The 14,949-nt window shown below is 47.9% G+C and overlaps 1 protein-coding gene across 6 annotated transcripts in view; it reads right to left on the bottom strand.

Annotated features, from left to right (window-relative positions):
- Positions 1-14,949, bottom strand: part of LOC306998027 (corticotropin-releasing factor receptor 2) — a 151,852-nt gene that overhangs the window by 47,404 nt on the left and 89,499 nt on the right. The window lies entirely within an intron of this gene.

Below are 14,949 nucleotides of genomic sequence, written 5' to 3'. Positions count from 1 at the left end.
ATATTTGCAAATCCATGTTCAATTTGATGTTTACATTTTCAGAGTTGGAACACCATTTACACTAGCATGATAAAGCAGCCAATACCATAATATTTGTTTATGTTTATAATAACAAACTATTTATTAAAATCAAGACACAATCTAAGTATCATTGCTTATGCAGTTTTAACCATTTTCATTTGGATATGACTTGCATATTACTATATGGCCTGATACATTAATATAGTAAAAGAAAGCATATATATTTTATTTGTTTTTACAAACTGTTGTTCTGTGTTATTGGGCAGGGTATTAGTCCCTTGACTCCCTTCCTATTATGGCCATTAGTCGATAAACACACAGCAGGCGTCGTGATCATTTATCAGAGCGAGTGTGTCGTGATCATGTACCAGAGCGAGTGTGTCGTGATCATGTACCAGAGCGAGTGTGTCATGATCATGTACCAGAGCGGAGTGTGTCATGATCATTCACCAGAGCGAGTGTGTCATGATCATGTACCAGAGCGGAGTGTGTCGTGATCATGTACCAGAGCGAGTGTGTCGTGATCATGTACCAGAGCGAGTGTGTCGTGATCATGTACCAGAGCGAGTGTGTCGTGATCATGTACCAGAGCGAGTGTGTCATGATCATGTACCAGAGCGAGTGTGTCGTGATCACGTACCAGAGCGAGTGTGTCGTGATCATGTACCAGAGCGAGTGTGTCGTGATCATGTACCAGAGCGAGTGTGTCGTGATCATGTACCAGAGCGAGTGTGTCGTGATCATGTACCAGAGCGAGTGTGTCGTGATCATGTACCAGAGCGAGTGTGTCGTGATCACGTACCAGAGCGAGTGTGTCGTGATCATGTACCAGAGCGAGTGTGTCGTGATCATGTACCAGAGCGAGTGTGTCGTGATCACGTACCAGAGCGAGTGTGTCGTGATCATGTACCAGAGCGAGTGTGTCGTGATCATGTACCAGAGCGAGTGTGTCGTGATCATGCACCAGAGCGAGTGTGTCGTGATCATGTACCAGAGCGAGTGTGTCGTGATCATGTACCAGAGCGAGTGTGTCGTGATCATGTACCAGAGCGAGTGTGTCGTGATCATGTACCAGAGCGAGTGTGTCGTGATCATGTACCAGAGCGAGTGTGTCGTGATCATGTACCAGAGCGAGTGTGTCGTGATCATGTACCAGAGCGAGTGTGTCGTGATCATGTACCAGAGCGAGTGTGTCGTGATCATGTACCAGAGCGAGTGTGTCGTGATCATGTACCAGAGCGAGTGTGTCGTGATCATGTACCAGAGCGAGTGTGTCGTGATCATGCACCAGAGCGAGTGTGTCGTGATCATGTACCAGAGCGAGTGTGTCGTGATCATGTACCAGAGCGAGTGTGTCGTGATCATGTACCAGAGCGAGTGTGTCGTGATCATGTACCAGAGCGAGTGTGTCATGATCATGTACCAGAGCGAGTGTGTCGTGATCATGTACCAGAGCGAGTGCTGTGACTCCAGAGGTGCTGTGTTCATGTGGATGAGGATGGATGATATCTGAGTGGGTGCGTCGCTTGCTTCGCAATTAGTCCCTCTACCTCCACTAATCCGTTTGACTGATTCATGCCGATTTGGCATATGCACTGTTTGTGAATATGACATACGGTTATTATGACATTGACGAGGTATTGAGATGATCATGAGTTCCTCCCTCGATCACATGCTACAGACACACAGTTATTCAGCACGTTCACACACTGAAATAACGTTCAGTTACGGCGAGTGACAGCCGTATTCTATAACCGTACACACACTCGAACATTTTCCAAATGTCAATCGCACAAACGGACAGTGTGAACGCAGCCTTTGTCAGCGTTGGCCTTTTGATCTGCTGAGCTCTCGCAGTAAATCAGCCGAGCGGCAGGAGTAACAGGCTTTCACTGGGGTATAATTTCCTATCAGCTCTCAGACAGCTCCCCAGAATCCTCTGGACACACACACACACACACACACACACACACACACACACACACACACACACACACACACACACACACACACACACACACACACACACACACACACACACACACACACACACACAGCATGCTTGCAAATGTTATGTGGTACACTGACTCCACAATAATCTCTCCTGCAGTTTGAATGCTTTGTAACTTTTAATTGTATTAGTGCCATAATGTTTCAAGTACTTGTACAAGTTTAGATTCCTGAAACTCACTATACTGAGGGCTCTTCATTGGCTGTCTATCCAATTCATAATCGGTTTCAAAGTTCTCTAGTTTGTGTATGAATCTCTACAGCTGCCATCTATCTGATCTGAATTGCTGCGTCCGTACCCCTTCCAGAAGTCTAAGATCACATGACCTGAACCTTATTCTTGTGAAGTCACCAAGATCGAGAAAAAAAATGGAGATGACTTACGAGATCGGGTAAAGACAAAAAAGAAAAAAAAGGAAAAATCTACCATCCTGATCACGGATCACGAGCTTGACGGGTGATTGTGTTGAGATACTAGGATATACAGTAGACAAGCCATGAAATAAATGTGTTAGAAACCGCAGAATCTGCCATTGGTTTAGTGATTGTTTGCAGGAGTTTCAGTTTATCCACACAGTGGGGTTAACCAGCTCACTTCACTCCCAGGTCCAATAATACAGAAATCCTTATAAATACGGAAAGATCCCTGAAGAATGCGTCATGTGTTTCTGTTTAGTGTGTTGTAGTGAAGTGTATGATCCTCTGTCCTGTAGTGTGTGATGACCAGCAGGTGTTTAAAGTCGAATAGTGTATTCCAGCCTAAAGATCACGTGACCAGAAGCTTCTTAGTCCCACACTCCAGACTCACACGCTCCAGACTCACACACTCCAGACTCACACGCTCCAGACTCACACACTCCAGACTCACACACTCCAGACTCACACACTCCAGACTCACACACTCCAGACTCACACACTCCAGACCGCTCCAGACTCACACGCTCCAGACTCACACGCTCCAGACTCACACACTCCAGACCGCTCCAGACTCACACGCTCCAGACTCACACGCTCCAGACTCACACGCTCCAGACTAACACGCTCCAGACTCACACACTCCAGACTCACACACTCCAGACTCACACACTCCACTCCAGACTCACACACTCCAGACTCACACACTCCAGACTCACACACTCCAGACTCACACGCTCCAGACTCACACGCTCCAGACTCACACACTCCAGACTCACACACTCCAGACTCACACGCTCCAGACTCACACGCTCCAGACTCACACGCTCCAGACTCACACGCTCCAGACTCACACGCTCCAGACTCACACGCTCCAGACTCACACGCTCCAGACTCACACGCTCCAGACTCACACGCTCCAGACTCACACGCTCCAGACTCACACGCTCCAGACTCACACGCTCCAGACTCACACACTCCAGACTCACACGCTCCAGACTCACACGCTCCAGACTCACACGCTCCAGACTCACACGCTCCAGACTCACACGCTCCAGACTCACACGCTCCAGACTCACACACTCCACTCCAGACTCACACACTCCAGACTCACAAACTCCACTCCAGACTCACACACTCCAGACTCACACACTCCAGACTCACACACTCCAGACTCACACACTCCAGACTCACACGCTCCAGACTCACACGCTACAGACTCACACGCTCCAGACTCACACGCTCCAGACTCACACGCTCCAGACTCACACGCTCCAGACTCACACACTCCAGACTCACACGCTCCAGACTCACACACTCCACTCCAGACTCACACACTCCACTCCAGACTCACACGCTCCAGACTCACACGCTCCAGACTCACACGCTCCAGACTCACACGCTCCAGACTCACACACTCCAGACTCACACGCTCCAGACTCACACACTCCAGACTCACACACTCCAGACTCACACGCTCCCGACTCACACACTCCAGACTCACACACTCCAGACTCACACGCTCCAGACTCACACGCTCCAGACTCACACGCTCCAGACTCACACGCTACAGACTCACACGCTCCAGACTCACACGCTCCAGACTCACACGCTCCAGACTCATACACTCCAGACTCACACACTCCAGACTCACACGCTCCAGACTCACACGCTCCAGACTCACACGCTCCAGACTCACACGCTCCAGACTCACACGCTCCAGACTCACACACTCCAGACCGCTCCAGACTCACACGCTCCAGACTCACACGCTCCAGACTAACACGCTCCAGACTCACACACTCCAGACTCACACACTCCAGACTCACACACTCCACTCCAGACTCACACACTCCACTCCAGACTCACACACTCCAGACTCACACACTCCAGACTCACACACTCCAGACTCACACGCTCCAGACTCACACGCTCCAGACTCACACGCTCCAGACTCACACGCTCCAGACTCACACACTCCAGACTCACACGCTCCAGACTCACACGCTCCAGACTCACACACTCCAGACTCACACGCTCCAGACTCACACGCTCCAGACTCACACACTCCACTCCAGACTCACACACTCCAGACTCACACACTCCAGACTCACACACTCCACTCCAGACTCACACACTCCAGACTCACACACTCCAGACTCACACGCTCCAGACTCACACACTCCAGACTCACACACTCCAGACTCACACACTCCAGACTCACACGCTCCAGACTCACACGCTACAGACTCACACGCTACAGACTCACACGCTCCAGACTCACACGCTCCAGACTCACACACTCCAGACTCACACGCTCCAGACTCACACACTCCACTCCAGACTCACACACTCCAGACTCACACGCTCCAGACTCACACGCTCCAGACTCACACGCTCCAGACTCACACGCTCCAGACTCACACGCTCCAGACTCACACGCTCCAGACTCACACACTCCAGACTCACAAGCTCCAGACTCACACGCTCCAGACTCACACACTCCAGACTCACACGCTCCAGACTCACACGCTCCAGACTCACACACTCCAGACTCACACGCTCCAGACTCACACGCTCCAGACTCACACGCTCCAGACTCACACGCTCCAGACTCATACACTCCAGACTCACACACTCCAGACTCACACACTCCAGACTCACACGCTCCAGACTCACACGCTCCAGACTCACACGCTCCAGACTCACACGCTCCAGACTCACACGCTCCAGACTCACACACTCCACTCCAGACTCACACACTCCAGACTCACACACTCCAGACTAACACACTCCAGACTCACACGCTCCAGACTCACACGCTCCAGACTCACACGCTCCAGACTCACACGCTCCAGACTCACACGCTCCAGACTCACACGCTCCAGACTCACACGCTCCAGACTCACACACTCACACGCTCCAGACTCACACGCTCCAGACTCACACGCTCCAGACTCACAGACTCACACGCTCCAGACTCACAGACTCACACACTCCAGACTCACACACTCCAGACTCACACACTCACACGCTCCAGACTCACACGCTCCAGACTCACACGCTCCAGACTCACACGCTCCAGACTCACACGCTCCAGACTCACACACTCCAGACTCACACGCTCCAGAATCACACGCTCCAGACTCACACGCTCCAGACTCACACGCTCCAGACTCAGACGCTCCAGTCTAGACTCACACACTCCAGACTCACACGCTCCAGACTCACACACTCCAGACTCACACACTCCAGACTCACACACTCCAGACTCACACACTCCAGACTCACACACTCCAGACTCACACGCTCCAGACTCACACGCTCCAGACTCACACGCTCCAGACTCACACGCTCCAGACTCACACACTCCACTCCAGACTCACACACTCCACTCCAGACTCACACACTCCAGACTCACACACTCCAGACTCACACACTCCAGACTCACACACTCCACTCCAGACTCACACGCTCCAGACTCACACGCTCCAGACTCACACGCTCCAGACTCACACGCTCCAGACTCACACGCTCCAGACTCACAAGCTCCAGACTCACACGCTCCAGACTCACACACTCCACTCCAGACTCACACACTCCACTCCAGACTCACACACTCCACTCCAGACTCACACACTCCACTCTAGACTCACACACTCCAGACTCACACACTCCAGACTCAGGCATAGAGGAGATTGAGTGTGTTTGTGGTTGGTCCACGATTATGGAGTAAAGATTAGATGACACATTCCCTGACTATTTTTAAGTCACTTTTAAAAACAAACCTGTTCACCCTGGCCTATTAACAGACTCACAGACTCCAGTCTAGACTCACACACTCCAGACTCACACGCTCCAGACTCACACACTCCAGACTCACACACTCCAGACTCACACACTCCAGACTCACACGCTCCAGACTCACACGCTCCAGACTCACACGCTCCAGACTCACACGCTCCAGACTCACACGCTCCAGACTCACACACTCCACTCCAGACTCACACACTCCAGACTCACACGCTCCAGACTCACACGCTCCAGACTCACACGCTCCAGACTCACACGCTCCAGACTCACACGCTCCAGACTCACACGCTCCAGACTCACACACTCCAGACTCACACACTCCAGACTCACACGCTCCAGACTCATACACTCCAGACTCACACGCTCCAGACTCACACGCTCCAGACTCACACACTCCACTCCAGACTCACACACTCCAGACTCACACGCTCCAGACTCACACGCTCCAGACTCACACGCTCCAGACTCACACGCTCCAGACTCACACGCTCCAGACTCACACGCTCCAGACTCACACACTCCAGACTCACACACTCCAGACTCACACGCTCCAGACTCATACACTCCAGACTCACACACTCCAGACTCACACGCTCCAGACTCACACGCTCCAGACTCACACACTCCAGACTCACACGCTCCAGACTCACACGCTCCAGACTCACACACTCCAGACTCACACGCTCCAGACTCACACGCTCCAGACTCATACACTCCAGACTCACACACTCCAGACTCACACACTCAAGACTCACACGCTCCAGACTCACACGCTCCAGACTCACACGCTCCAGACTCACACGCTCCAGACTCACACGCTCCAGACTCACACGCTCCAGACTCACACGCTCCAGACTCACACACTCCACTCCAGACTCACACGCTCCAGACTCACACACTCCACTCCAGACTCACACACTCCAGACTCACACGCTCCAGACTCACACGCTCCAGACTCACACGCTCCAGACTCACACGCTCCAGACTCACACGCTCCAGACTCACACGCTCCAGACTCACACACTCACACGCTCCAGACTCACACGCTCCAGACTCACACGCTCCAGACTCACACGCTCCAGACTCACAGACTCACACGCTCCAGACTCACAGACTCACACGCTCCAGACTCACACACTCCAGACTCACACACTCACACGCTCCAGACTCACACGCTCCAGACTCACACGCTCCAGACTCACACGCTCCAGACTCACACGCTCCAGACTCACACGCTCCAGACTCACACGCTCCAGACTCACACGCTCCAGACTCACACGCTCCAGACTCACACGCTCCAGACTCACACGCTCCAGACTCACACGCTCCAGACTCACACGCTCCAGACTCACATGCTTCAGACTCACACGCTCCAGACTCACACGCTCCAGACTCACACGCTCCAGACTCACAAGCTCCAGACTCACACGCTCCAGACTCACACACTCCACTCCAGACTCACACACTCCACTCCAGACTCACACACTCCACTCCAGACTCACACACTCCACTCCAGACTCACACACTCCAGACTCACACACTCCAGACTCAGGCATAGAGGAGATTGAGTGTGTTTGTGGTTGGTCCACGATTATGGAGTAAAGATTAGATGACACATTCCCTGACTATTTTTAAGTCACTTTTAAAAACAAACCTGTTCACCCTGGCCTATTAACAGACTCACAGACTCCAGTCTAGACTCACACACTCCAGACTCACACACTCCAGACTCACACACTCCAGACTCACACACTCCAGACTCACACACTCCAGACTCACACACTCCAGACTCACACGCTCCAGACTCACACGCTCCAGACTCACACGCTCCAGACTCACACGCTCCAGACTCACACGCTCCAGACTCACACGCTCCAGACTCACACACTCCACTCCAGACTCACACACTCCAGACTCACACACTCCACTCCAGACTCACACGCTCCAGACTCACACGCTCCAGACTCACACGCTCCAGACTCACACGCTCCAGACTCACACGCTCCAGACTCACACACTCCAGACTCACACACTCCAGACTCACACACTCCAGACTCACACGCTCCAGACTCACACGCTCCAGACTCACACGCTCCAGACTCACACGCTCCAGACTCACACACTCACACACTCCAGACTCACACACTCCAGACTCAGGCATAGAGGAGATTGAGTGTGTTTGTGGTTGGTCCACGATTATGGAGTAAAGATTAGATGACACATTCCCTGACTATTTTTAAGTCACTTTTAAAAACAAACCTGTTCACCCTGGCCTATTAACATCTCATTTTAATTATTTTATTGTGGTTTTCTGTCAGTACGTTCTCTTTTAAGAGTTTATATCTTGATTTGATGTGATCTTGTTGTACAGCACTTTGGTCAGTCTTGTGGCTGTTTTTAAATGTGCTTTATAAATACACTGAACTTCAACTTGAACTTGAACTACTTCATGATGTGACAACAAGATTGTTTAAGCAGATATATGCCATCTGTTAAAAACAATGAAATTCTCTAATGTTCAAAGGGTAATGTCGGCCAGTTGTATGGCTATAAATGCTTGTAATGTAAGTTTGACCCTTCAAAGAGCACTGAACTTGTCGTTGGCATGACATGGAATAACCCAATATCAAAGACACCAGCCAGAACTGAAAGGTGGGATCTAAGACTTCAGAATTGAATACCGAGAAGGAACTGACAATCCAGCTGACTGTATTTCCAGACATCATGTCTTGCTTGAGGAAGAGCACAGAATAAGGCTATCACAGTAGCCGAGGAATATGCCAACTTCCCTGCACTGCAAGCAACGCCGAAGGCCATGACACTTGAAGAGATTGGAATAGAGATAAAAAAGGATGATGTCTTTCAGTAGGTCTGCTTACACACAAGAAACAATTAACATTGATGATACCAGACCCTGAAGAGAACATTTCACAGGGAACGTAGTCGAGGAGAACAGAAGCAGGAGTGTGGAAACTAATCAACAGCCGGGGAAAGTGACACAGAACTCAGGCAAACAGTGACAACAGAACAAAACATCATAAACACATTATACAGTGCAGAACAAACACTAGGGGTGTAATGGTTTTTGGTAAAAAAATCAAATGGTACCGATCTCCAGCCATGGTTCAGCACACACTTGCACTGCAGTTCATCCCAAATCTGACGACTCGTATAGTCTGGTTTGCTGAAAGCAGCAACGTGTTAACAGACAGAGAGAGTTCGGCTAATTTATGTTTCTGACGATGGAAACGTTTTCTGGCTTCCCAATACATCACAACAGTGATGATCAAAAAGCGTGGATAAAACAGTCACTCTTTGTAAACTTTGTTCAATGCGAGTGCCATATGCTCTTATGACCAGCCATGTACGTTACGTTGGTGTGTTGATAACGCGCAAGACCTGAACAACACACGTTGTGTTTACACTAAACTTATTTAAGCCTTGCTATTGCTAATTCAACCAAGACACGAAAGAAAGGTCGCAGGCGCTGTGGGGAGATGTGTGTGTGCACATCTGAAGTGCGCTCACTGAAAGTGCGTATACAGCGCACAAATATAGAGCAAATTAAATGGACAAATTCACACAAAAAATGTATAACATGCCCGTCTGTATCCTGGCCAACATAGTCTGATATAAGTGAACGTAGTCGAGAAAGACAACGCGTGTGTGCTGGATCATCATTATGTCTTAAAGTGAGCAGCCTCATATCACTGCGGTCTGTGTGTTTAATGTTCATCAAACAACAAATGACATAGAAATCACTCACAGCTCTTGACTTAATAGCTTTTGCAACTTCAATAATGATTCATATTTATTTGATTTATGCTGTGAATATTATATGCAATGTTATTTTATATTTGATTACCTATTTAATTTCTGTACCTGAAAACTGAAAACTAAATATCAGAAAAACTTGAAAAGCACTGTTTATTTTATTTGAATCTTTGCTCCATTGTATTTATTTGTGCTGTTTCTTGTAGTTAGATTAGATTATTTGTTCTTATTTTTTTTATTTTTTTTTTAAAGTAGTCCTTTTTTCCTGAACATAGCACACACCGAACCGTACCGAAACCGTGACCCTAACACCTTGATTAAAAACCCAACCGTGATTTGAACCGTTACACCACTAATAAACACGTTACGTTAAAGGTGACGCCCTCGCAGTGTGTGTGTGTGTGTGTGTGTGTGTGTGTGTGTGTGTGTGTGAGTCACCTGTACACAACTAGAGAGTGAAGACTAAAAATGTATTGTTTAATGTTATTTTTTGTATTATTTTTCTTTATTAATTTTCATAATAATTTCATAATGTATGTTTGTACATGTGTGCTGATGAGAGATATGGGATGAGCTATATTTTGTTAGAGGTGTGTGTGCAATGCCACGTTCACTGAGCAGAGATGTTCCACTGATAATGACATTAAATGTGTACATGTTACAGGATTGTTTCAACTGATGCAAATGTACTACTAATACTTACTGTACGACCTCAGAGAAACATAAAGGCATGATGGGGTGAGAGGAAGGAGAAAGAGATGAGGGGTGAGGGAGGAGAAACCATTTACAGCTGGCATGACGGGGTGTGAGGATAGAGAAATCTGGAATGAAGACCTCCTCACCTATAGCCTTATATTAAATGCCTGTTTCTCTCTGTTTGATACATGTAAAAATAATAAATAGAGAATGTGGCGAGCAGGTCGAGGGACGTGAGAGAACGGCGAGAGACCGGTGGCGTGATTAATGATGAACGACACCTGTGAGGCGCACCGGTCTCGAATCTCTCACGGAGGTTTCTGTTTTGTGTGGCCAGCAGTCGTCCGTGAGGGGATGCTGGCTTATACTTTCATTTTGTATTTGTTTATTTATTAATTAAAATATTTGAATGTCCGCTGGTTCCCGCCTCCTTTTTCCCATAACATCTAACCTTGTTACAGAGATCTCTTGGCAATCTTTTAAATCTACAAGAGAATGAGTTCTTGAATAAAGAGTTCTTGGGCCCTATTTTAACGATCTAAGCAGGACAATAGGCATCAGCTTGGTGAGAAGGCAACAACTGTTGGTGCAATTATTAGAAAATGGAAGAAGTTCAAGATGACGGATCTGCCTCGGTCTGGGGCACCATGCAAGATCTCACCTCGTGGGGCATCAATGATCATGAGGAAGGTGCGGTATCAGCCCAGAACTACACGGCAGGACCTGGTCAATGACCTGAAGAGAGCTGGGACCACAGTCTCAAAGAAAACCATTAGTAACACACTACGCCGTCATGGATTAAACTCCTGCAGCGCACGCAAGGTCCCCCTGCTCAAGCCAGCGCATGTCCAGGCCCGTCTGAAGTCTGCCAATGACCATCTGGAGGATCCAGAGGAGGAATGGGAGAAGGTCATGTGGTCTGATGAGACAAAAATAGAGCTTTGTGGTCTAAACTCCACTCGCCGTGTTTGGAGGAAGAAGAAGGATGAGTACAACCCCAAGAACACCATCCCTGTGAAGCATGGAGGTGGACCTCATTCTCTGGGGATGCTTCTCTGCAAAGGGGACAGGACGACTGCACCGTATTGAGGGGCGGATGGATGGGGCCGTGTATCTCCAGATCTTGGCCAACAACCTCCTTCCCTCAGTAAGAGAATTGAAGATGGGTCGTGTCTGGGTCTCCCAGCAGGACAACGACCCGAAACACACAGCCAGGGCAACTAAGCAGTGGCTCCGTAAGAAGCATATCAAGGTCCTGGAGTAGCCTAGCCAGTCTCCAGACCTGAACCCAATAGAAGATCTTTGGAGGAGTTGAAAGTCCGTATTGCCCGGCGACAGCCCCGAAACCTGGAGGATCTGGAGAAGGTGTGTGTGGAGGAGCTGGCCAAAATCCCCAGTGTGTGCAAACCTGGTCAAGAACTACAGGAAACGTATGATCTCTGTAACTGCAAATAAAGGTTTCTGTACCAAATATTGGGTCTGCTTTTCTGATGTATCAAATACTTATGTCATGCAATAAAATGCAAATTAACTACTTAAAAATCATACAATGTTATTTTCTAGATTTTTGTTTTAGATTCCGTCACTCACAGTTGAAGAGTATAAAAACTACAGACTTCTACATGCTTTGTAAGTGGGGAAACCTGCAAAATCGGCAGAGTATCAAATACTTGTTCTCTCCACACTGTATATCTGTTTCCTTCTTAGTTCTCATTGAACAAACATGCCTTGTGCAACAGTAGCAGCTTTGTGTACAGAGTCATGTCTGGACAATCATCCACCACAACCTCAATTAAGAAGAGGAATCAGACTAATCATAGCTAATTAGAGGAAATGGAAGTTGAAAGAAAACTTTCATTGGCTGAAAATTGCTAAAACATTTGACCATTTGACCTTTTTACCATGCATGCAAATGCAAATCTGAACAATTGATAAAGAATAGGCCTACATAAATGCCAGAGACAGAGAAATATCATGTAGCCTATAATATTGTAGGTTTAAAACATTTAAATAGACATATCAAATATAGGAAATCTATATGATTCATTAGTTGATTATTATTCATGACAGTGAGCTGATTTGGTTTCTGAGAGACACGTAAAGATGGGAACACAGTTATTTGTTTTGCGATCATTCTGTTCTTATTTCATTAATTTGTGTATCATGTCATACAAAGTTTAAAGGGGTGTTATAATGCCCTTTTCACAATAGAGGATGGATACCCGACCCAAGCCCGACGGGACCCGCCGGTACCCGACGGGCGGGCCGGGTTCGGACAGATATTTAGAAATGATTTTCGGGTTCGGGTCGGGCTCGGTCACATCAACGCGATAAGGCATTGAACATTTTAAATTTAAAACAGCTTATTATGTAGGTAGCCGATGTGCCTGACGCTTTCACTTGATGCAAACGTTCGTTTTTGTGATTAAAATACATGTAAAATATTACCATAACATCCGTCTTCCTGTGTGCGGACATTTGTTTATGTAGCCGTGACAACGAAACACGTGCATAATGTGCACGCGCCAGGTGTTAAGAGCGCTTGTTGCTCCGCGCGCTGATGCGCTTGTCCTGTTGACATTTCCGATTGCCTTCCTACAGTTGCTTAATAAAAGCGGGCTTTCCACACAAACAAACGTACAATTGTCATTAGTATGAGAAAAAAAATGGGATTTTAACTGCCGGTCTCGGGTCGGGCTCGAACATAAATATCTTTATGCCTGTCGGGCTCGGGTCGGGTTCGGTTACTGCTCTGTCGGACGCGGGCCGGGCTCGGACAGAAAAATTCGGCCCGATCCGCACTCTATTTCACAAGATGTAAAATAAGTATCTGATGTCCCCAGAGTGTGTGTGTGTGTGAAGTTGTAGCTCAAAATACCCCACAGATATTTTTATATAGCATGTTAAAGTTGTCACTTTTTGAGGGTGAGCAAAAACGCACCGTTTTTGTGTCTGTCCCTTTAAATGCAAATGAGCTGCTGCTCCCGGCACAGGGGAGGGTTGTCAATTTTAGGGTTGGTGATGTCACTAACCTGGGAGAAAGCTTGTGTAGGCCCTACCAGAGCCATAGAGAGAAAGAGTTGCGACACTCTTTGCTGTCGCTGCTATGGCCGTCACGTGGTTCATGTACGCCCCAATAGTTCCAAAACATACGCTGGCTGTCATGTTCTTCTATGGGACAGACAGCAGTGATTGCATTATTGAACGGAAAATATAAAATAAAATACACACCCAAGTACTTTTTCAGCTGATATTGCATTTTGTTAATGTCAGTTTTGCATTTGGAGAGGCAACGAGGTTATGTATATTACTTAGTTACGTTTTAGGCTATATTTTTGGAGGGAAAAGCTTAGGGTTCATGTTCGCATGGGTAGTAGCACTGGCTTTAGCAGCTCTAACTTAAAGGGGTCATGACATGAGAAACCAAATTTGCCTTGATCTTTTAGTATATAAGAGGTCTTTGTACCATTACAAAGGTCCTGCAAGTTTCATAGCTTAAGACTTCCTCCCCATTATAATTGAATCATTTATTTAATCAAGCTCTAAATACAGCTCGTTCTGGATCCATGGTAAGAAGTGACGTCACGGTACGAAGTGACGTACCAGCGTTTGCATATGACCGCCTCCAGCACAAGACAACTACGCTTTAAGCGCAAAACAACTACGCTCATTTCGTATCGTTGTCGCGCCCGCGCGCTGCGCGCCTCACAAGTGTTCAGTCGACGGACAGCGAGTGGGTCTGTGTACAGGGAAATCACGATGCCGCAGATGTGCTGTTCCTGGCTGTGGACAAACAACATCTTTGAATACGCTGCGAAAGATCCAGTCGTCAGGGGAAAATGGATGCACTTTATTTTTTGCAGACGTCTCAGTCATGGCAGTGTTAGTTTAAGCGTTTGTTCTGTACATTTGAAGGATGACTGTTTTGAGAACAAATCCCAAAATGATGCTGGCTTTGCCAGAAAACTGTTGCTCAAAGATAAGTCCTTGCCGACTATTCTGGGCTCAACAACGGCGACGCAAACTGTAAGTAATGTGTTTAAAACTTTAAACTACTTTTTTAAATACGCTGATCCGCAAATGTTCTGGCTGGGGGCGTTAATAATTGATGCATAGGCACTGACGTTAGCCAATCATAACAGTGGGCGTTAACACTGAACTCTTAAAGGGGAAACACCCCCAAAACAGACTGTTTGAATCAGAGGATGAGAAACAGGGTGG

This window comes from Phoxinus phoxinus (assembly GCF_949152265.1).
Source record: "Phoxinus phoxinus genome assembly, chromosome: 5".
NCBI lineage: Eukaryota > Metazoa > Chordata > Actinopteri > Cypriniformes > Leuciscidae > Phoxinus > Phoxinus phoxinus.
This window is presented reverse-complemented; position numbering and strand designations above follow the sequence as displayed.